The sequence below is a fragment of the Heterodontus francisci genome, unplaced genomic scaffold (assembly GCF_036365525.1).
Source record: "Heterodontus francisci isolate sHetFra1 unplaced genomic scaffold, sHetFra1.hap1 HAP1_SCAFFOLD_51_1, whole genome shotgun sequence".
NCBI classification, from domain to species: domain Eukaryota; kingdom Metazoa; phylum Chordata; class Chondrichthyes; order Heterodontiformes; family Heterodontidae; genus Heterodontus; species Heterodontus francisci.
Genome location: NW_027141937.1, coordinates 1,794,463 through 1,817,959, shown reverse-complemented (window position 1 = coordinate 1,817,959; position 23,497 = coordinate 1,794,463). Strand labels below are relative to the sequence as shown.

Below are 23,497 nucleotides of genomic sequence, written 5' to 3'. Positions count from 1 at the left end.
GACAATAGTGAAATGGAAGGGTTGTGAAGAAACTCATGATAGTATAGAAGGAAACTGATCTCCCTTGCAATGTTTGTATTTTTTGGTGCTGTTTGAAACTGTTTGGCAATGTAATTTTTGCAGATTTTTATTAATAAAGTATATTTTGGAAATAAAGAAAAAGTGCTGTCACTGACTTTATGAGAAGAGGGTGACCAATCAGAAGTGGGCTCGGGTTGCAGCAGGTTCAAACTGCAGGAATTCCAGGTCCCTGAATGACTGAGCTGAAACTGATCAGTTTCACTGCAGGAAACACCGTCTCGGGGGAAATAACATCACAAATAATTCCATTTGACTAATTATTCAATTATAAAACAATGGGCAGATGTGAAGGTGTGATGTTACTTTTCACTGTGAGGGGAGAATCCGCCATCTGGGTAAATCAGCAACTTTATAACATCGTCTGTACGTTTGGAAAAGAAACGATGAAAACTCTCCCCATAACCCTGGTGCGGTGGAAAGGCTCAATTCAGAGATTGGAATATAACGAGAGCACAACATAAATCATTAACAGTTATTTCCGGCATAAAACACACCCCAGCTCCCGTTCCCAGGTCACTGCTGTCCCTATGAGGCGGTGGGTGACTCTGAAAAGAGACTTTGTTTTGTGTTTGAGAGAAACGGTCGAGTTTTTCGACTGCCGAATCCACAGGGAATGCAGCCCTCCAGTTTCAGAGCGGACACCACATGGTTACATCTTGCGCTTGACCTGCTCAGTGCAAGTGACCGCTTCACTGATGCTGCATTCTGCAGGAAAACCACAAAGATCCTCCCAGGCAGTGAAACTCATCTTCCCAGAATCTCCATACCAGATTGAAACAGAAAACATAGACAAAGTTCAAGAGAGTTATTTAGCATTAAAACCAATGAAATAAACCAATTCGAGAGAGATGTTGGTGCAGCTTTTTCAGAGAGATTGTGGGTGGCTCTTAAAAGAGCCGTTGTGTTTCGAGTGTTTTCACTACATGGTGGAGTTTTACTTGGAGTTGATGTACTTGGTCACTCAATTTGTCCCTTCTCACATTCCGAGCGCTTTGTTGGGTGGAAATGTTTCTTCAGGCAGTTTCAACAGCTTTGAGCCGACTTTGAGTCAGAAACCAGAAATGGGAGTACGGGACACAGACAAGGAATTGAGGCTGAACCTTTATAAATCTCACTGATTATAGGCCTCAGCTCGAGCATTGTGTCTAATTCCATGTTCCACACTTTAGCAGGAATGTCAAGGCCTCAGAGAGGGCACAGAGGAGATTTACTAGAATGGTATCAGAGATGCACGAATTCAGCTAATGTGGAAAGAATAGGGGTCTGGGGTGTGTGAAGCTGGGGTCCTTCTTCTTCGAGCAGAGATGTTAATGAGGTAGTTAATAGTTGTGTTCAACATTGTGAAGAGTTTTTATAAGAATAAAGAAGTTTGACTACAATTAGACAGAGCCTTGGTGAGATCACACCTGGAGCACTGTGCACAGTTTTGGTTCCCCTTACCTAACGAAGGACATACTTGCCTTAAAGGAAGTTTAACAAAGTGTCACTCGATTGCTTCCTGGGATGAGGGAATTGTCCTTTGAGAAGAGATTGAGTCGACAAGGCCGATATTCCTCGTACTCGGCCCTGTGGGACTGGGTCGGCCCGGACCTGCTGGAAGTATACGAGAGTATGCTCCTGGCCGGCAGCATGTCAGAATCCATGAGGAAAGGCATCATCACCCTCATTTACAAGCGGAAGGGGGAGAGAGCAGAAATCAGAAATTGGCGGCCCATCTCACTGCTTAATGTTGACTACAAGATTCTGTCCAAAGTCATAGCCAGTCGAGTCAAGTCTGCTCTGGAGTTGGTGATTCACCCCGATCAGACCTGTACTGTACCCGGCAGGAAGATCTCTGATAGTCTCGCACTACTCAGGGATATGATCGCCTACGTACGGGACAGAAGGGTGGACACCTGCCTCATCAGCCCGGACCAGGAGAAGGCTTTTGACAGGATATCGCACACCGACATGATGGACGTGCTTTCCAAAATGGGGTTTGGGGAGGGAATCTGCAATTGGATCCAACTGCTCTACACAAACATCAGTAGCGCAGTCTCAATCAACGGGTGGGAATCGGAAAGTTTCCCGATCAAATCTGGAGTCAGACAGGGCTGTCCTCTGTCCCCGGTCTTGTTTGTTTGCTTTATTGAACCCTTTGCTGAGTCTATTAGGAAGGATGCGAGCATAAGAGGGTTGACAATCCCAGGCAGCGGAGGCACTCAGGTGAAAACCTCCCTGTACATGGATGATGTTGCCGTCTTCTGCTCGGATCCGCTGTCCGTGCGCAGACTGATGAGCATCTGCGACCAGTTCGAACTGGCCTCGGGAGCCAAAGTTAACCACGGCAAGAGCGAGGCCATGTTCTTTGGGAACTGGGCTGACCAATCCTTTGTCCCCTTCACCGTCAGGTCAGCTTACCTGAAGGTGCTGGGGATATGGTTCGGAAGGGCCGGGTCGTGCACCAAAACATGGGAGGAGCGAGTAGCCAAGGTACGACAAAAGTTGGGTATGTGGGGGCAGCGATCTCTCTCCATCGTGGGTAAGAACGTGGTCATCAGGTGCGAGGCGCTCACGTTGTTGCTCTACATGGCACAGGTCTGGCCCATACCCCACTCCTGCGCTGTGGCAGTCACCCGAGCCATTTTCTGCTTCATCTGGGGATCTAAAATGGACCGGGTCCGGAGGGACACGATGTTCAAATCTCTGGACAAGGGCGGGAAAAATGTACCCAACGTGGCCCTCATCCTGATGACCACCTTTGTGTGCGGCTGCATCAAGCTGTGTGTAGATCCCCAGGACGCAAACCCCAAGTGTCACTACGTGCTGAGGTTCTATCTGTCCCTGGTGTTGTGAAGGATGGGCTTGGCCACATTGCCGCGGAACGCTCCATGCAGTTGGACCGTGCCATACCACCTATCCTTCGTGGAGCAGTTTCTGCGGGAAAACACCTTTGACCACCGGTCCATCAGGCAGTGGTCTGCACGGAATGTCCTCAAGGCCCTACGGGAAAAGGAGACGGTGGATCCTGTCGCATGGTTCACTGAGCAGACTGTCAAAGTCATTTGGCGGAATGCCTCATCACCAGAACTTTCAAACAAGCACCAAGACGTAGCTTGGCTGGTGGTGAGAAGGGCCCTCCGCCCTCCCCATCAGATCCTGCATGCACACCCGACGTCTCGCCCACTCCGCACAGTGCCGCCGCGGTGGCTGTGTTGGGGAAGGGACGGTCGCCCACCTCCTCCTGGAATGTGTTTTCGCAAAGCAGGGGTGGAAAGAGATGCAGTGGTTTTTGTCGAGGTTCATCCCAAGCAGCTCTGTAACACAGGAGTCTGTGCTCAACGGGCTGTTCCCAGGGACGCACACCGAGACAAACATCAACTGCTGCTGAAGGACTATCAATTCGGTGAAAGACGCCCTTTGGTCTGCCCGAAACTTGCTGGTCTTCCAGCGCAAAGAGTTGTCCACCACCGAATGTTGCGGACTGGCACATTCCAAGGTCCAGGACTACGTGCTGAGGGACGCACTAAAGATTGGGGCAGCCGCAGCAAAGGCTCAATGGGGAAAGACCACAGTGTAAGGACCCCCACCAAGCTGAACTGAGGGGCTGGATCCATGGGAAACCCCTCGAACTGTATCGTTAATATTTTAATTTGCTGTAAATGTAAAACTGTAATTGGCATGACAATTGTGAAACGGAAGGGTTGTGAAGAAACACATGACAGTATTGAAGGAAACTGATCTCCCTTGCAATGTTTGTATTTTTTGGTGCTGTTTGGAAACTGTTTGCAATGTAATTTTTACAGATTTTTATGAATAAAGTATATTTTGGAAATAAAAAAAAAATATTCCTCAGAATTTCGAAGAGTGAGAGGTAATCTTACTGGCACCTAAAAATCTTAAGGGATTTAACAGGGTAAATGCTGGGAGGATGTTTCCTCTGGCTGGGGAATCTTGTACTAGGGATCACAGTCTCAGTATAAATGGCTCAATCATTCAGGACTGAGAAGAGGAGAATTTTTTTACACTCAAAGCATTGTGAATCTTTGGAATTCTCTACGCACGGTGGTTAGCACCGCGGCCTCACAGCTCCTGTGACCTCGGTTCTGTTCAGGGTATTGCCTGTGCGGAGTTTGCAAGTTCTCTCTGTGACCCCGTGGGTTTCCGCCGGGTGCTCCGGTTTCCTCCCACAGCCAAAGACTTGCAGGTTGATAGGTAAATTGGCCATTGTAAATTGCCCCCAGTGTAGATAGGTGGTAGGAGAATGGTGGGAATGTGGTAGGGAATATGGGATGAATGTAGTATTAGTATAAATGGGTGATTGTCGGTCGGAACAGACTCGGTGGGCTGAAGGGCCTGTTTCAGTGCTGTATCTCTCTATGACTCTAGAGCTGTGGATGCTCAATCATTGGGTATATCCAAGAGAGAGATCGATAGGTTTTTGGATACTAAGGGAATCAAGGGATTTGTGCTAGTGTGGTAAGATGGAGTTGATGTAGGAGATCAGCTGTGATCTTATTGAATGGCAGAGCTATTTCGATGGGCCGAATGGCTTACTCCTATTTTTTATGCAAAGTTCCATTCCTCTCAGGGAATATTTTATTTTCAAAAAGAGAAATACTGCACACTGGAAATCTGAATAATAACAGAAGATTCTGGAAACACTCAGCAGTTCCAGCAGTACCTGTGGAGAGAGGAAGGGAGGAGCAATGTTTCAGGTCTATAGAAGGGTCACAGAACTGGACCATTAACCCGAGCTTCTCTTCTCCACAGTTGTTTCTGGACTGGCTGAGTGTTTTCAGTATTTTAGGCTTTTTCTTTCTGTATTTCATCCTTTTCCCATTTGACTATTTGCTGTGAAACTTTCAGCGTTGTGCTCAATTCTTTGTGTCGTTGTGTTTTCTTTATTTGAAGCAATGTAAATAGTATCCTGAAATGAATTTGCCAAATGGTTGGGCAAATTGTTACAACCAGTTTTTGATCAAGTTCTCCACATACACAGTGAAGGATTCCTTCACATTTGTGAAGACCATACAGGACTTGCATATCGATAGCAATGCCGTGTCCATGTGTTCATTTGACATTGCTAGCCGATTCACCAATGTACCACTTAAGGAAGCCATAGATATTTGCACTGCAGTGCTATATCATGGCAATCTCGACCCGTCACCATTGTGTGAATCCGTATTCATTGAACTTATGAACTCGGCAACTTGCACAGTTGAGTTCAGTTTTATTGACACCATGTATCGCTGGTGTTGCCATGGGATCCCCTCGAGGCCCAGCTCTCACAAACATCTTTGTTGGATTCCATGACAAACCTGTTTTTAAGGGAATGACACCTAACCTCCGACCTCTTGCGTATTTCCAATATGGAGATGATACGTTTGCTATATTTGAACCCACAGCTGCATGAAATAATTTCCTTGCACGTCTTCATGGGCTCCATCCTACACTCAAATTCACCTTTGGAATGGAGCAGTCAAATGAGTTCCCTTTCCTTGATGTACTACTTGAGAAATCTGCTAAGGGGTTTTCTACCACGGTCTATCGCAAACCTACCTTCCCAGGTCAATGCACGCGTTGAGATTCTTACAGTTCCATGAGCTATAAGATTGGCCTTTTCGGCAACCAATCACTGACCGACATTGGCTCCTGGTCCAGCAACAACTCAACCTCAAAATCCTCAGACCTGCTGAGTGGTTCCAGCATTTCTTGTTTTTATTTCAAAATACTCATCCTTGTTTCTAAATCCTGATGTGTTCTCACCTGTCCCAACCTCCTTCCTCCCTCCGTAAACACCTCCCTCCCACCCTCCGTAACCACCTCCCTCCCTCCGTAACCACCTCCCTCCCTCCCTCCGTAACCACGGAATCTTATCGAAAACCTCATAAATGGGGCTGAGCCATTTGCTCACCATGCAAGTTTGATGCTGAAATAGGGCGAATCAAAGACATCCTGCATTACAATGGCTACACTGATCAGATCATTTCTATCTGTATATCACACAAACTTATAAATGGGCTGAAGGACGTCATTTTGAGCCCTGAAAAGTGCCCAGTCTCCCTCAAATTACCCTGGAAGGGTAATATATCCCCAGTATTTGAGTAACAGGTGAAGCTCGCTGTTTCCTGCTGTTACTATGCAGGAGCAACAAGTGTGGTGTTCGCCACTAACAGGATGCTGCTGTCAAGCAAAAGAGACGTCCTGCCTATCACACAAATAAGTAACGTGATATATGAATTTCAATACCAGTGTGATGCTAGGTTTCCAGACCGTACATCCCAAAACTGGCGGATTGTATCAAATAACATGTCCCTTCCGCTGTTCGCAATGGGCCGTACCCAACCAACCCGTGCTTGCAAAACTCATAACACAGTATCCAACATGAGATGTGATTCCACAATAGGACAACATTTGCTAAATAATTCTCAGTGTGCGAAGAATTACACTGACAACTGATTTAAGACTATCAGTAGGGCTCGCAGTGTGGTGCATTGGTGTGTACTGTAAGCTACATATATTAATACACAGGGCCCTGTTCTTTGCAGACAGAAAGAACATGCACACATATTGTGCCAGTTTCAGCTAAACAAAATAAGTGACAGCCATTCACTGGCTCATTCCACAGGGCAATGCCTTGACCAATCAGAGTCAAGCTGCCTGGTTTAAATTTCAAACAAAGCTGGGCAGTTATCTGTCAGTTACCATAAACTGGTGCATTCTGAATGGCAATGCCTCGACCAATCAGAGTTCACTTGCCAACCAATCAGCACTCTCTTCTCATACAGAAGAAAGTTGTTGTTTTCCCTTAAATTGGTATTCTTGTGGATTGCCCTGCTGAGTGCAAGACGAAAACAACTGGCTACCAAAGTTTGGACAACATGTCACTATTTTCACGAAATGATTACTTTTATTTTCAATATAAAAATATAAAGCAATATGAGTGTAACATTTACAGACAAATTCTATTACTTCACATTGCCTGATTCTTTCACACTGACAGACTATGTGAACTACTGTCCCGATTTTGCAGTTCTCACTTCCAGTTAGCAAATGTCAGCAATCTGTGATACAGTGCAGTTTACAGACCAGACCATCAATCACAACATGCAATAATTGTTCAGCTGATGTTGGACTGGTGGGATTTAGAAATACTAGGAATTGAGATGAGCTGTTATTGTATTTAATTATTTGTTTCATGGGATGTGGACGTCGCCAGCCAGGCCAGCATTTATAGTCCATCCCTAATTGCCCATGAGAAGGTGGTGGTGAGCTTCCTTCTTGAACCACTGCAGTCCATGTGGGGTAGGTACACCCACAGTGCTATTAGGAAGGGAGTTCCAGGATTTTAACCCAGCGACAGTGAAGGAATGGCGATATCGTTCCAAGTCAGGATGATGTGTAGCTTGGAGGAGAACTTTCAGGTGGTGGTGTTCCCATGCATCTGCTGTCCTTCTCCTTCTAGGCAGTATAGGATGTAGGTTTGGAAGGTGCTTCCTGAGTAGCCTTGGTGCATTGTTGCAGTGCATCTTGTAGATGGTACCCACTGCTGCCACTGTACGTCAGTGGTGAAGGGAGTGAATGTTGTGGACGTGGTGCCAATCAAGCGTGTTGCTTTGTCCTGGATGGTGTAGAGCTTCTTGAATGTTGTTGGAGCTGCACCCATCCAGGCAAGTGGATAGTATTCCATCACACTCCAGACTTGTGCCTTGTAAATGGTGGACAGGCTTGGGGAGTCAGGAGGTGAGTTACTCACCGCATGCTTCCAATCCTCTGACCAGCTCATGTCGTCACACTATTTATAAGGCTACTCCAGTTCAGTTTCTGGTCAATGGGAACCCCCAGGAAGTTGATAGTGGGGGATTCAGCGATCGTAATGCCGTTGAATGTCAATGGGAGATCGTTAGATTCTCTTTTGTTCGAGATGGTCATTGCATGGCACTTGTGTGGCGCGAATGTTACTTGCCACTTATCAGCCCAAGCCTGGATATTGTCCAGGTCTTGCTGCATTTCTACATGGACCTCTTCAGTATCTGAGGAGTCGCGAATGGTGCTAAATTTTGCAATCATCAGTGAACATCCCCACTTCTGACCTTATGATTGAAGGAAGGTCACTGATGAAGTAGTGAAGAAGGTTGGGCCGAGGATACTACCCTGAGGAACTCCAGCAGTAATGTCCTGGAGCTGAGATGATTGACCTCCAACAATCACAACCATTTTCCTTTGTGCGAGGTACGATTCCAACCAGTGGAGAGTTTTCCTCTTGATTCCCATTGACTCCAGTTTTGCTCTGGCTCCTTGATGCCATACTCAGTCAAATGCTACCTTGATGTCAAGGGCAGACACTCTCACCGCACCTCTTGAGTTCAGCTCTTTTATCCTTGTTTGAACCAAGGCTGTAATGACGTCAGGAGCTGAATGGCCCTGGCGGAACCCAACTGAGCGTCACTGAACAGGTTATTGCAAAGCAAGTGCCCCGTCGATGACATCTTCCATCACTATACTGATGATTGAGAGTAGACTGATGAGGCAGTAATTGGCTGGGTTGGATTTGTCCTGCTATTTGTGTACAGGACATACCTGGGCAATTTTCCACATTGCCGGGTAGATGCCAGTATTGTAGCTGTACTGGAACAGCTTGGCTAGGGGCGCGGCAAGTTCTGGAGCACAGGTCTTCAGTACTATTGCCGGAATATTGTCAGGGCCTGTAGCCTTTGCTGTATCCAGTGCCTTCAGTCGTTTCTTGATATCACGTTGAGTGAATCGAATTGGCTGAAGACTGGCATCTGTGATGCTGGGGACTTCAGAAGGAGGCCGAGATGGATCATCAACCCAGCACTTCTGGCTGCAGATTGTTTCACATTCTTCATCCTTATCTTTTGCACTGATGTGCTGGGCTCCCCCATCATTGAGGTTGGGGATATTTGTGGAGCCACCTCCTCCTGTTGGTTGTTTAATTGTCCACCACCATTCATCATTGGATGTGGCAGGGTGTAGATCTGATCCGTTGGTTGTGGGATCACCTAGCCCTGTCTATTACATGCTGCTTCTGCTGTTTGGCATGAAAGTAGTCCTGGGCTGTAGCTTCATCAGGCTGACGCCTCATTTCAAGGTATGCCTGGTGCTGCTCCTGGCATGCCCTCCTGCACTCTTCATTGAATTAGGGTTGATCCACCAGCTTGTTGGTAATGTTAGAGTGGGGGAATATGCCGGGCCATGAGGTTATAGAATGTGGTTGACTGCAATTCTGCTGCTGCTAATGGTCCACAGCACCTCATGGATGCCCAGTTATACATTGCTAGATCTGTTCAAAATCTATCCCATTTAGCACAGTGGTAGTGGCACACAACACGATAGAGGGTATCCTCAATGTGAAGACAGGACTTCATCTCCACAAGGACTGTGCAGTGGTCACTCCTACCAATACTGTCATGGACAGATGCATCTGCGGCAGGCAGATTGGTGAGGATGAGGTCAAGTATGTTTTTCCCTCTTGTTAGTTCCCTCACCACCTACTGCAGACCCAATCGAGCAGCTATCTCCGTTAGGACTCGGCCAGCATGGTCAGTAGTGGTGCTACCGAGCCACCCATGGTGATAGACATTGAAATCCCCCAGCCAGACTACATTCTGTGCCCTTGCCACCCTCAGTGCTCCCTCCAAGTGGTGTTCATCAGTCTCTCGCTGTCTCTTGCTGGTTTGCTCAGTACCTTTCTCTGTCTGTTCATTTCTGAGTCCTGATAATCTCTTCCTGGTTTTCTGTGTGTCTTTCTCTGCCTGCCTCATTGTCGGTGCTGTTACTCAGTGTCCTTGTGTCATTGTGCAGTGAGGGTGAGTCCGTCAGCACGTGTGTTGCTGAGTCCAGGATTCTTGAGCATTCAGACGACAATCCTATTTTTATAAAAAACATTGGGGAAATGAACATATTTCACTAACGGGCAGCAAAAATTTAAACAAACAGTTAGCAGAGTGGCGCAGCGGAAGCGTGCTGGGCCCATAACCCAGAGGTCGATGGATCGAAACCATTCTCTGCTATTTATGTTCGGTAATAATACAAGCAGTTCACTTTCAAAACATCAAGTGTTTCCCTATAATTACAAGATGCGCTCGATTGCGATCAGCTGGTTTGCTCAGTACCTTTCTCTGTCTGTTCCTTTCTGAGTCCTGATAATCTCTTCCTGGTTTTGTGTGTGTCTTTCTCTGCCTGCCCCATTGTTGGTGCTGTTACTCCGTGTCCTTGTGTTATTGCGCAGTGAGGGTGAGTCCGTCAGCGCGTGTGTTGCTGAGTCCGGTATTCTTGAGAAATACGACTGCAATCCTATTTTTATAAAAACATTGGGGAAATAACACAAACAGTTCACTTTCAAAACATCAAGTATTTACCCATAATAACAAGATGCTTCCAAAGGCACTCTATTGCAATCAGCTTCTTCTTTCCAGTGAAGACATCAATCAGTAACAAATCACTTTTGCTCACACGAACACAAGCTGCAAACACGGACCAGCCGAGTCTCTCCCACTTTGTCAACCCCTTCCTGCAGAGCCTCCTCTCCACCACCAGATGGTGATGTTGGCCACAATAAAACCAGGACAAATGGTCACAGTGAGGAGACGGTCAGTAACAGAAAATAAAACAATAACAGGGGAAACCTTTACACAACAACAGGGTACATCTTTACACAACAGAAAACATATTTACACACCACGAAATACCTTTAGACAACAGGGAGAATACAATCATACAAATGCCTTGTTTCTCCATCTCAGTCTCGTTGTCTCTCTGTCCCTCACTTTTGCTTCCTCACAGTCTATAGGTTTTCTGTGTGTTTTTCTCTCTGTCCCGTTGTCGATGGTGTTACTCAGCGTCCTTGTAACATTGTGTAGCCAGGCTGAGCCTCCCAACACCTGTTTTGCTGTAATAAAAACAGAAAATGCTGGAAATGCTCAGTAGGTCTGGCAGCATCTGTGCAGAGAGAAACAGTGAACAGTTCATGTCTGTTTCGTTAGCTCACATTAACTTTGTTCTCTCTCCACAGATGCTGCCAGACCTGCTGACTATTTCAAGCATTTTCTGTTTATGTTTCAGATTTCCAGCATCTGCAGTATTTTGCTTTTGTATGTGTGTTGCTATGTCTGGGACTGTTTGAGTGCAGTGCTTTTGCTTTATAAACAGCGTTGAAACAAACATTTATATCGCTAACACACAGCACTAATACACAGCTGGATAGAAACAGCAGCCTGCAGCAGAGGGCGCAGTGGAAGTTTATTAACACAAATAATTCACCAACACTATATTTACTGCTATCCCCAATCACACCACGCTTCATCTTAACACATTTTACTCTTTATTTACATCAACTTCTTCCTTCCAGTAAACACTTCAATTTGGAACACAGCTTCCAAATCACCTTTATTCACAAACCCGAACACACACCAGCCCAGACTTTCCCCTTTCTGTCAACCCATTCCTGCATCACTGCCTCTCCACCAACAGTTGTTGTTAGAATCATACAATCATAGAATGGCTACAGCACAGAAGGAGGCCATTCAGCCTGTCGAACCCGTGCTGGCTCTCTGTTAGAGCAACTCACCTCATTTCACTCCCCAGTCAGTTCAATTTTGGAGGTGGGAAAACTTCTCGAACTAATAATTTGGGACAAAATTAATAGTCCCGTGGACAAATGTGGGTTAATTCAAGAAAGCCAGCATGGATTTCTTAAGGGAAAATCATGTTTAACTGTCCTGCGGGAATTTTTTGATGAGGTAACAGAGAGGGTTGATGAGGGCAATGCTGTTGATGTGGTGTACATGGACTTTCAAAAGGTCTGACAGAATCTGAAAGGTCACTGACCTGAAACGTTAACTTTGCTTCTCTCTGTACAGATGTTGCCTGACCTGCTGAGTATTTCCAGCATTTCTTGTTTTCATTATGGCACAGAGTTCCCTTTTCAAACTTACAGAATTAATCACAATAATGTACTCTGAGATTCAAGTTAAATATCAGCCCAAAATTTACACACATTATGAGTTTATAAGTTTCAGTATTAATTCCCATAGTGCTTCCTGACATATACATTAGATATAACATAACATAAGAACAGAAGAAATCGGAGCAGGAGTAGGCCATTCGGCCCCTCAAGCCTGCCTCGCCATTCAGTAAGATCATGGCTGATCTGCCCCAGACCTCAACTCATCTTTCATGCCAGCTCTTCATCGCCCTCAACTCTCCAATATTTCAAAAATCTATTGACATCCTCTTTAAATACTTTCAGTGATTTAGCCTCCAATACTGTCTGGGGTAGAGAATTCCAGACATTCACTACCCTCTGAGAGAAGAAATTCCTTTGCATCTCAGTTTTAAATGAGTGTCCCCTTATTCTGTAACTATGTCGCCTAGTTTGAGATTCCCCCACGAGTGGAAACATTTTCTCAGCATCTTCCCTGTTAATAAAAACAAGAAATGTTGGAAATACTCAGCAGGTCTGGCAGCATCTGTGAAGAGAGAAGCAGAGTTAATGTTTCAGGTCAGAGACCCTTCTTCACCCTGTTAAGCACCCTCAGAATCTTGTACGTTTCAAAAAGATCACCCCTCATGCTTCTAAACACGAATGAATAACCTGTTTAGCCATTCTTGATAAGTCAACCCCTTCATCTCAGGAATCAACTGAGTGAATCTCTTTTGAACTCCTCCAATGCCAGTACATCCTGTCTTAAGTCTAAATCTCAAGTGTGATATCAGATTGAGAGAATCTGAAAGATAGTATAACCTGAGATACAAACTGAGATTTCAGTTTAAAACTCCCCCGTATTGTGAAACTAAAAGATACAATAGCAATTTAATTTGTATAGACTGTGCGTTGGATCACATTCCAGCCCTCAAACAGTATCAGACTGGAAGATACTGTAGCAATTCTATTAGTGCAGACTCAGCTCTACATTACAGAGCAGGGAACATATTTAAACAACCCGGAACACTTTTACACAAGATGGATCATATTTACACAACTAAGAAGATCTTTACCCAACAGGGAACCATTGTACACAATAACAGAGAACATCTTTGCACAACAGCGAATATAGTTACACAACAGAGAACATATTACACAGCAGGAAATATCTTTAAAATAACACAGGGAACATCTTTACACAACATAGAACACAATTACATAAATCATCAGTCTTTCGCTGTCTCTTGCTGGTTTGCTCAGTACCTTTCTCTGTCTGTTCCTTTCTGAGTCCTGATAATCTCTACCCGGTTTTCTGTGTGTCTTTCTCTGTCTGTTCCCTTCTGGGTCCTGATAATATCTTCCTGGTTTTCTGTGTGTCTTTCTCTGCCTGCCTCAGTGTCGGTGCTGTTACTCTGTGTCCTTGTGTCATTGTGCAGTGAGGGTGAGTCCGTCAGCACGTGTGTTGCTGAGTCCGGGATTCTTGAGAAATCCGGACACAATCCTATTTTGATAAAAACATTGGGGAAATGAACATATTTCACTAACGGGCAGCTAAAATTTAAACCAACAGTTAGCAGAGTGGCGCAGCGGAAGCGTGCTGGGCCCACAACCCAGAGGTCGATGGATCGAAACCATCCTTTGCTATTTATGTTTGGGAGTAACACAAACAGTTCACTTTCAAAACATCAAGTGTTTCCCGATAATTACAAGATGCGCTCGATTGCGATCAGCTTTTTGCTTCTCGTGAACACATCAATCAGTAACAAATCACTTGTGCTCTCACGAACACAAGCTGCAAACACGGACCAGCCGAGTCTCTCCCACTTTGTCAACCCCTTCCTGCAGAGCCTTCACCAGATGGTGATGTTGGCCACAATAAAAGCTGGACAAATGGTCACAGTGAGGAGACGCTCAGTAACAGAAAATAAAACAATAACAGGGAAAACCTTTACACAACAACAGGGTACATCTTTACACAACAGAAAACATATTTACACAACAGGAAATACCGTTACACAACAGGGAGAACACAATCATACAAATGCCTTGTTTCTCCATCTCAGTTTCGTTGTCTGTCTCTCTCTCTCCGTTCCTCACTTTTGCTTCCTCACAGTCTATTAGTTTTCTGTGTGTTTTTCTCTCTGTCCCGTTGTCGATGGTGTTACTCAGCGTCCTTGTAACATTGAGTAGCCAGGCTGAGCCTCCCATCACCTCTGTTATAGAAAATAGAACATAGAACAGTACTGCACAGTACAGGCCCTTCGGCCCACAATGTTGTGCCGGACCTTAAACCTACTCTCAGATCAAAAATACCTGCATACCCTTCATTCTACTATCATCCATATACCTATCCAAGAGACGCTTAAATGTCCCTAATGTATCTGCTTCTACTACCACCACTGGCAGTGCATTCCACGCACCCACCACTCTCTGTGTAAAGAACCTACCTCTGACATCTCCCCGAAACCTTCCTCTATCACCTTAAAATTATGCCCCCTGGTGATAGCCCTTTCCACCCTGGGAAAAAGTCTCTGGCTATCCACTCTATCTGTGCCTCTCATCATCTTGTAACCCTCTATCAAGTCACCTCTCATCCTTCTTCGTTCCAATGGGAAAAGCCCCAGCTCCCTCAATCTTTCTTCGTAGGACATGCCCTCCAGTCCAGGCAGCATCCTGATAAATCTCCTCTGCACCCTCTCTAAAGCTTCCACATCCTTCCTATAATGAGACGACCAGAACTGAACACAATATTCCAAGTCAGGTCTAACCAAGGCTTTATAGAGCTGCAGCAAAACCTCGCAGCTCTTAAACTCAACCCCCCTTTTAATGAAAGCCAACACACCATACGGCTTCTTAACAACCCTATCAATTTGGGTGGCAGCTTTGAGCGATCTATGGACATGGGCCCCAAGATCCCTCTGTTCCTCCACACTACCAAGAATCCTGTCTTTTAGCCTGTATTCTGCATTCAAATTCGACCTTCCAAAATGAATCACTTCACACTTTTCTCGGTTGAACTCCATCTGCCACTTCTCAGCCCAGCTCTGCATCGTGTCAATGTCCCGTTGCAACCTACAACAGCCTTCCACACTATCCACAACTCCAGCAACCTTCGTGTCATCGGCAAACTTGCTAACCTAGACTTCCACTTCCTCATCCAAGTCATTTATAAAAATCACAAAGAGCAGAGGTCCCAGAACAGATCCCTGCGGAACACCACTGGTCACCGAGCTCCAGGCTGAATACTTTCCATCTACTACCACCCTCTGTCTTCTATGGGCCAGCCAATTCTGTATCCAGACAGCCAACTTTCCCTGTATCCCATGCCTCCTTACTTTCTGAACGAGCCTACCATGGGGAACCTTATTAAACGCCTTGCTGAAATCCATATACACCACATCCACTGCTCTTCCTTCATCAATGTGTTTTGTCACATCTTCAAAGAATTCAGTGAGGCTTGTGAGGCATGACCTGCCCCTCACAAAGCCATGCTGACTGTCTCTAATCAAACTATGCTTTTCCAACTAATCATAAATCCTGTCTCTCAGAATCCTCTCCAATAATTTGCCCACTACCGACATAAGACTGACTGGTCTGTAATTCCCAGGGTTATCCCTATTCCCTTTCTTGAACAAGGGAATAACATTTGCCACGCTCCAATCATCTGGTACTACTCCAGTGGACAGTGAGGACGCAAAGATCATCGCCAAAGGCGCGGCAATCTCTTCCCTTGCTTCCCTTAATATCCTTGGGTATATCCCGTCTGGCCCCAGGGACTTATCTGCCCTCATGTCTTTCAAAATTTCCAGCACATCCTCCCTCTTAACATCAAACTGTTCGAGCATATCAGCCTGTTTCACGCTGTCCTCACAAACGACCAGGTCCCTCTCACTAGTGAATACTGAAGCAAAGTATTCATTTAGGACCTCCCCTACCTCCTCCGACTCCAGGCACAAGTTCCCTCCACTATCCCTGATCGGCCCTACCCTCACTCTGGCCATCCTCTTGTTCCTCACATAATTGTCGAACGCATTGGGATTTTCCTTAATCCTACCCGCCAAGACTTTTTCATGTCCCCTTCTAGCTCTCCTAAGTCCATTCTTCAGTTCCTTCCTGGCTACCTTGTAACCCTCTAGAGCCCTGTCTGATCCTTGCTTCCTCAACCTTAAGTAAGCTTCCTTCTTCCTCTTGACTAGCTGTTCCACATTTCTTGTCATCCAAGGTTCCTTCACCCTGCCATCCCTTCCTTGACTCATCAGGACAAACCTATCCAGCAGTCGCAGCAAGTGCTCCCTGAACAAACTCCACATTTCTGTCATGCATTTCCCTGAGAACATCTGTTCCCAATTTATGCACCCCAGTTCCTGCCTAATAGCATTGTAATTCCCCCTCCCCCAATTAAATATTTTCCCATCCCGTCTGCTCCTGTCCCTCTCCATGACGATAGTAAAGGTCAGGGAGTTGTGATCACTATCACCGAAATGTTCTCCCGCCGAGAGATCTGCCACCTGGCCTGGTTCGTTGCCAAGCACCAAATCCAACATAGCCTCCCCTCTAGTCGGCTTATCTACATATTGAGTCAGGAAACCTTCCTGGACATACCTGACAAAAACTGCTCCATCCAAACTATTTGCACTAAGGAGGTTCCAATCAATATTAGGGAAGTTGAAGTCACCCATGACAACAACCCTGTTACTTCTGCACCTTTCCAAAATCTGCCTCCCAATCTGTTCCTCCGTGTCTCTGTTGCTATTGGGGGGTCTATAGAAAACTCCCAATAAAGTGACTGCTCCTTTCCTGTTTCTGATTTCCACCCATAATGACTCAGTGGACAAACCCTCCTCGATGACCTCCCTTTCTGCAGCTGTGATACTTTCCCTGATTAACAATGTCACTCCCCCACCTCTTTTACCTCCCTCCCTATTCCTTTTGAAACATCTGAACCCCGGAACATCCAACATCCATTCCTGCCCTTGTGATCTCCAAGTGTCCGTAATGGCCACAACATCGTAGCTCGAAGTACTGATCCATGCTCTACGTTCATCACCCTTATTCCTGACACTTCTTGCACTAAAATAGACACACTTCAACCCATCATACTGGCTGAAACTTTGCCCTGTCAACTGTCTAACCTTCCTCACAGACTCGCTGCACTCAGTATCTGCCTGATCAACAGCTACCCCATCCACTTATCCATAGCTCCGGTTCCCATCCCCCTGCCAAACTAGTTTAAACCCTCCCGAAGAGCTCTAGCAAACCTCCCGCCCAGGATATTGCTGCCCCTCCAGTTCAGATGCAACCCGTCCTTCTTGTACAGGTTCCACCTTCCCCAGAAGGTATCCCAATGATCCACATAACTGAAGCCCTCCCTCCTACACCAGCTCTGTAGCCACGTGTTCAGCTGCACTCGCTCTCTGTTTCTAGCCTCACTAGCACGTGGCACCGGTATCAATCCTGAGATTACTACTCTGCTCGTCCTGCCTTTTAGCTTCCAACCGAACTCCTATATTTGCTTTTCAGGTCCTCATCCCTTTTCTGAGCTATGTCATTGGTACCGATATGTACCACGACGTCTGGCTGCTCCCCCTCCCCCTTAAGAATCCTGTAGACTCGATCCGAGATATCCCTAACCCTGGCACCCGGGAGGCAATCACCATCCGGGATTCTCGTTCGCGACCACAGAATCTCCTGTCTGTTCCTCTAACCATTGAATCTCCTATCACTATCGCTCTCCTATTCTCAACCCTTCCCTTCTGAGCCGCAGAGCCAGGCTCAGTGCCAGAGACCTGGCCTCTGTGGCTTTCCCCTGGTAGGTCCCCCCCCCCCCCCCCGCCAACAACAGGGGATCCCTGCACTGTGCGCCAATTCCCTTTCCCTCCCCTGACGGTCACCCAGCTACCTTGATCCTGTGACTTAGGTGTCAGTACTTCCCTATAACAGCTCTCTATCATCCCCTCTGCCTCCCGCATGATCCGAAGTTCATCCAGCTCCAGCTCCAGTTCCCTAACGCGGTCTGTGAGGAGCTGGAGTTGGGTGCACTTCTCACAGGTGAAGTCAGCAGGGACACAAGTGGTGACCCTTACCTCCCACATCCTGCAAGAGGAGCATGCAACTGCCCTAGCTTCCATCCCCTCTGCTCGAAATTGACAACAGAGAATAAAAAAATATAAAGGAAAACCTTACCTTACCAAACCCTCCATACAAGAGTCCTTTTTTTTGGTTGGAGGAGGAGGATGGGTGGGAGACACGACACATGTAGTGTTTCGGGTTTAGCCACTGCCCGAATATATAAGTTCACTTACCCAGCAGTCCCCGTGTCCGCGTCCGCCGAATTGCCAGGCAAGTACTTTATAGTGAAACGTACCTTCCCGGCTGCCCCCTGGCTCGCACTATCACCGCTACTGCTGATCAAAGGTGTTGCTGTAATAAAAACAGAAAATGCTGGAAATGTTCAGTACGTCTGGCAGCATCTGTGCAGAGAGAAACAGTTAACAGTTCAGGTCTGTTTCCTTAGCTCACATTAACTTTGTTTCTCTCTCCACAGATGCTGCCAGACCTGCTGACTATTTCAAGCATTTTCTGTTTATGTTTCAGATTTCCAGCATCTGCAGTATTTTGCTTTTGTACGTGTGTTGCTATGTCTGGGACTGTTTGAGTGCAATGCTATTGCTTTATAAACAGTGTTGAAACAAACATTTATCTAGTTAACACACAGCACTAATACACAGCTGGATATAAACAGCAGCCTGCAGCAGAGGGTGCAGTGGAAGTTTATTAACACAAATAATTCACCAACACAATATTTACTGCTATCCACAATCACACCACGCTTCATCTTACATGTTTTATTCTTCATTGACATCAACTTCTTGCTTCCAATAAGCACTTCAATTTGGAACACAGCTTCCAAATCACCTTCATTCACAAACCCGAACACAAGCTGCAAATGCTGCAAACACACACCAGCCCAGACTTTCCCCTTTCTGTCAACCCATTCCTGCATCACTGCCTCTCCACCAACAGTTGTCACTAGAATCATACAATCATAGAATGGCTAAAGCACAGAAGGAGGCCATTCGGCCTGACGATCCCATGTTGGCTCTCTGCTAAATCAACTCACCTCGTCTCACTCCCCAGTCATTTCAATTTCGGTTTTGGGAAAACTTCGCGAAAGAATAATTCGGGACAAAATTAACAGTCCCATGGACAAATGTGGTTAATTCTGGAAAGACAGCATGGATTTCTTCAGGGAAAATCATGTTTAACTGCCCTGCTGGAGTTTTTTGATGAGGTAACAGAGAGGGATGATGAGGGCAATGCTGTTGTTGTGGTGTACATGGACTTTCAAAAGGTCTGGCAGCATCTGAATGGTCACTGAACTGAAACATTAACTCTGTTTCTCTCTCCACAGATGCTGCCAGACCTGCTGAGTACTTCCAGCACTTTTTGTTTATATTTCAGATTTCTAGCATCTGCAGTATTTTGCTTTTATTGACTTTCAAAAGGAGTTTGATACAATGCAACACAACAGACTTGTGAGCAAAGTTATAACTCATGGAATAAAAGGGACAGTAGTAACATGGATATGGAATTGGCTGATTGACAGGAAACAAAGAGTAGTGATCAATGGATGTTCTTCGGGCTAGAGGAATGTTTGTAGTGGAGTTCCCCAGGAGTCAGTGTTGGGACCTTTGCCTTTCCTGATATATATTAATGACCTAGACCTTGGTGTACAGGGCAGAATTTCAAAGCTTATGGATGACACGAAAATTGGAAGCATTGTGAACTGTAAGGATGATAGTGTAGAACTTCAAAAGGGCATAGACAAGTTGGTGGAATGGGAGGACAGATGACAGGTGAAGTTCAATGCAGAGAAATGTGAATTGATTCATTTTGGTAGGAAGAACATGGAGTGACAATATAGAATAAAGGGTACAATTCTAAAGGGGGTGCAGGAGCAGTGGGACTGGGGTTATATGTCATTGGTTGAGAGAGTGGTTAATAAAGCATACAGTATCCTCGGCTTTAGTGATAGAGGCATAGAGTACAAGAACAAGGAGGTCATGTTGAACTTGTATAAGACACTAGCCTTAGCTGAAGTACTGCGTCCAGTTCTGGGTGCCACACTTCAGGAAAGATGTGAAGGCATTGCAGAGATTATGGAAAAGATTCATGGGAATGGTTCCAGGGATGAGGAACTTCAGTTATGAAGATAGATTGGAGAAGTTAGGACTGTTTTCCTTGGAGAAAAGAAGGCTAAGAGGAGATTTCATAGTGGTATTCAAAATGATGAGGGGTGTGGACAGAGTGGATAGGGAGAAACTGTTCCCACTTGTGATAGGATCGAGAATGAGAGGGCACAGATTTAAAGTCATTGGTAAAAGAAGCAAATGCGACATGAGGAAAAACTTTTTCACACAGCGAGTGGTTAAAGTATGAACTGCCTGAAAATGTGATGGAGGCAGGTTCAATTGAAGCATTCAAAGGGGAATTAGACTGTTATCTGAAAAGGAAGAATGTGCAGGATTATGGGGAGAAGACGGGGAAGTGACATGAGGTGAATTGCTCATTTGGAGAGTCAGTGCAGACACGATGGGCCAAATGGCCTCTTTCTGGGCAGTAACAATTCTGTGATTCTGTGATTCCAATATTCATGTCATTTCTATATATGGTGGTCCTGACACTGACCCTTGTGGACATCACTGTTCACCATCTTCCATTCTGAAAAACAACCAAATACCACAACTCGCTTTTCTTGATATTTCATCCATTTTTTAACCCAAGCAGATACTGACCCTCCTATTCCTGGAACCTCAGTTTTGTGACCCAGCCTTTTCTGCGGTAGTCTGTCAAACGCTTTCTTAAAATCCATATAGACAACATCCATTGCTTTCCCTTCATCAACCTTTTCTGTTACTTCATCAAAAAATCAGTTATATTAGTGAAGAAGTGGAAAGGTGCTGAACCTCTCAGTTTTCGGTCTCCCCAAACCAACTTCAAGGCCTGAATAATGAACCAATTGCCTCATTAGTTCTGTGAATAATACAATAATTTAATAGACAAAGTTTTGAAACATTCCTGCCCATAAATCTTGATAACAGAGAGTGTGTGGATCTCCTGACTCAGAATGTTTAATGGATACAGTCCTCAGATCCGACAAGGAACCCCTGAACATCCACAGTAAAGACAGTGTGGATGAGGAAATGGAAGAGCCGGGAGCTGAAACTCTGGGACGGCCGAGCTCTCCTGTCATTGAGCTTGTGTGTCTGCTCTGCTCGCCGCACTTCCGGCTCTACTTTGTTTCCAATGAAAAGATGAAAAGGGCCGTTCGGTTTTCCTCTCACTGACAGCGTGTTTCACTCGGGTTAATATAACCCGGGACTTTTGCTGCTGAAATGAATTCTGCAAGGCCCCAGCAAACACACCGGCTCCCTCCTTTCTCCCCTCTTTCTATCGGATTGTTTTACCAGGAGGGGCTCAATAATAACAAACCCCCTGCAGGGAATGACCACAAATTGAGCATCTAAATGGGGCAAGTGGGCAGCTTTCTGGGTTCTAGGTTCCCCCTACCCCGCCCCTCCCTCCCTCCAGTCCAAGCCCCTCTTCACTTTCTTTGGGACTTTGATGAGGGTGAAATGGGGAAAGTTCCCATTGATGTTTGAATGCTGAATTGCTGCAGGGATCTGCGCACGCGCGATGCAGCCCCGCCCCCAGTGAGACTTCACAATGTGGAGTGGAGCGCATGCGCAGCCTTTCCCCAACCCAGTCTGTGAGGCCATTCACTCAATCAGGGGAAGATGCTTTAAATCAGCTGCTAATGGAGACTTCCCGGGCCCGGGGAAAGGGAACAAACAGCATCTGCTTCCAGCAGCCACTGCTTTGGGAGCGTGTCCGCAGATGTGCTCAGAGATTAGCATTGAGTGTTGGGAAGTTGAGGGGGAGTCGGGGAGTGTTTGTAACCGACACTGTGGAGCAGGAGCTGCTCCCGGAACATGGAGTGAGCCGGGAACACGGGAAGGGAGAGTTCATTCTCGGACAGTGTCTGTTCAGGCTCAGGGAGACACAATGGGAAGAAATCACTATTGAAAATCACTGACAATTTCACCACCCAAAGGAGAGGGAATTTTCCTGCTTTAGTTCCAGTCTCTCACTGTTTGTTGGATTGTGAACAGTGGGGGACAAATAGCCGCAAAATAACGATGTGGACAGTTAGACAAAGAGCATTTATTGCAGACACCAGTTGAGAAGTGTGAAAGGCACATTTTAAATAGTGGCTGCTTGTTTTCCGTTGAAATGGAAATGTGACTGTGTAAAGGTCACTGCTCTATCGGACAGTCCCAGTCATTGAGCAGTGCAGGGCTTGTGTTGTTTCTGAATGTCACAAACTTGTTGTAAAACCACTGCAAACACCTGGTAAACAGAAGCTGAATACTGCAGTACTGCAGTGGAGGCAGACACTGACACCGTTTGTGTTCTTGGTTTTCATTCTGTGATTGTTCATAATGATTATTATTGGGACGATTACATTGATCGCTTTTGTATCTTCTACCTCACCAGTTCTTTCATTCCTGCAGGAAAATACATGACGGAACCTGAATAGATGTGGTGATTCTTGGACACAAGGAAAAGTGCAGTGATCTCGTTCCAACACACAGTCGGTACAGGATCACTCCCAAAGCACAGAGATACTGCCAGCTCATCAGTTCCACTGGAACAAACAAAAGAAGTAGTCAGACAGACACTGATCCCAAAGTCGAGAGACACATTTTCAATCCAACAGTCAAACAACAGCAGGAGAGACAGAAGTTGTTTCTATTTCACTCCAATTCAGTACAGCTGACAGGTTGATACATCAATCACAGTCCAAAAACAAACTCACTATCAGATCTAAATAAACTCTGTCACCATGGTCACATTTTAAATATAAAATCTGAAATAGAACAGACAAAATTTACAGAATTGAAAGGTACAGAATGAATGCAAGGAGGCTTCAAGGGGATTTGGACAGGTTAAATGAATGGGCAAGTACATGGCAGATGGAATATAATGTGAATAAGTGTGAAGTTCTCCACTTTGGTCGAATAAACAGAAAGACAGAGTATTTCTTAAATGGTGAGAGGCTGGGAAGTGTCGATGTCCAAAGGCACCTGGGTGTCCTTGTTCATGAGACACAAAAAGCTAGTCTGCAGGTGCAGCAAGCAATTAGGAAGGCAAATGGTATGTTGGCTTCATTGAAGGCGTATTTGAGTACATGAGTAAAGATGTATGAAGTCTAGATGAGACCGCACCTGGAGTATTCTGTACAATTTCGGTTTCCTTATCGAAGGAAGGATAGACTTGTCACAGAGGGAGTGCAACAGAGATTCACTGGTCTCATCCCCTGGGATGATGGGATTGTCTTATGATGAGAGACTGCAGAAACTGGGCCTAAATTCTCTAGAGTTTTGAAGAATGAGAGGTGATCTCATTGAAACAGACGAAGTTCTT

General features: G+C 45.7%; 2 non-coding genes across 2 annotated transcripts; both read left to right on the top strand.

Annotated features, from left to right (window-relative positions):
* The first annotated feature begins 10,025 nt into the window (after positions 1-10,025).
* Positions 10,026-10,097, top strand: trnam-cau (transfer RNA methionine (anticodon CAU)). Its single transcript has one exon. It is a non-coding gene; the product is annotated as a tRNA-Met (tRNA).
* Positions 10,098-13,582: 3,485 nt separating this feature from the next.
* trnav-cac (transfer RNA valine (anticodon CAC)) lies at positions 13,583-13,654 on the top strand. Its single transcript has one exon. It is a non-coding gene; the product is annotated as a tRNA-Val (tRNA).
* Positions 13,655-23,497: the final 9,843 nt, after the last annotated feature.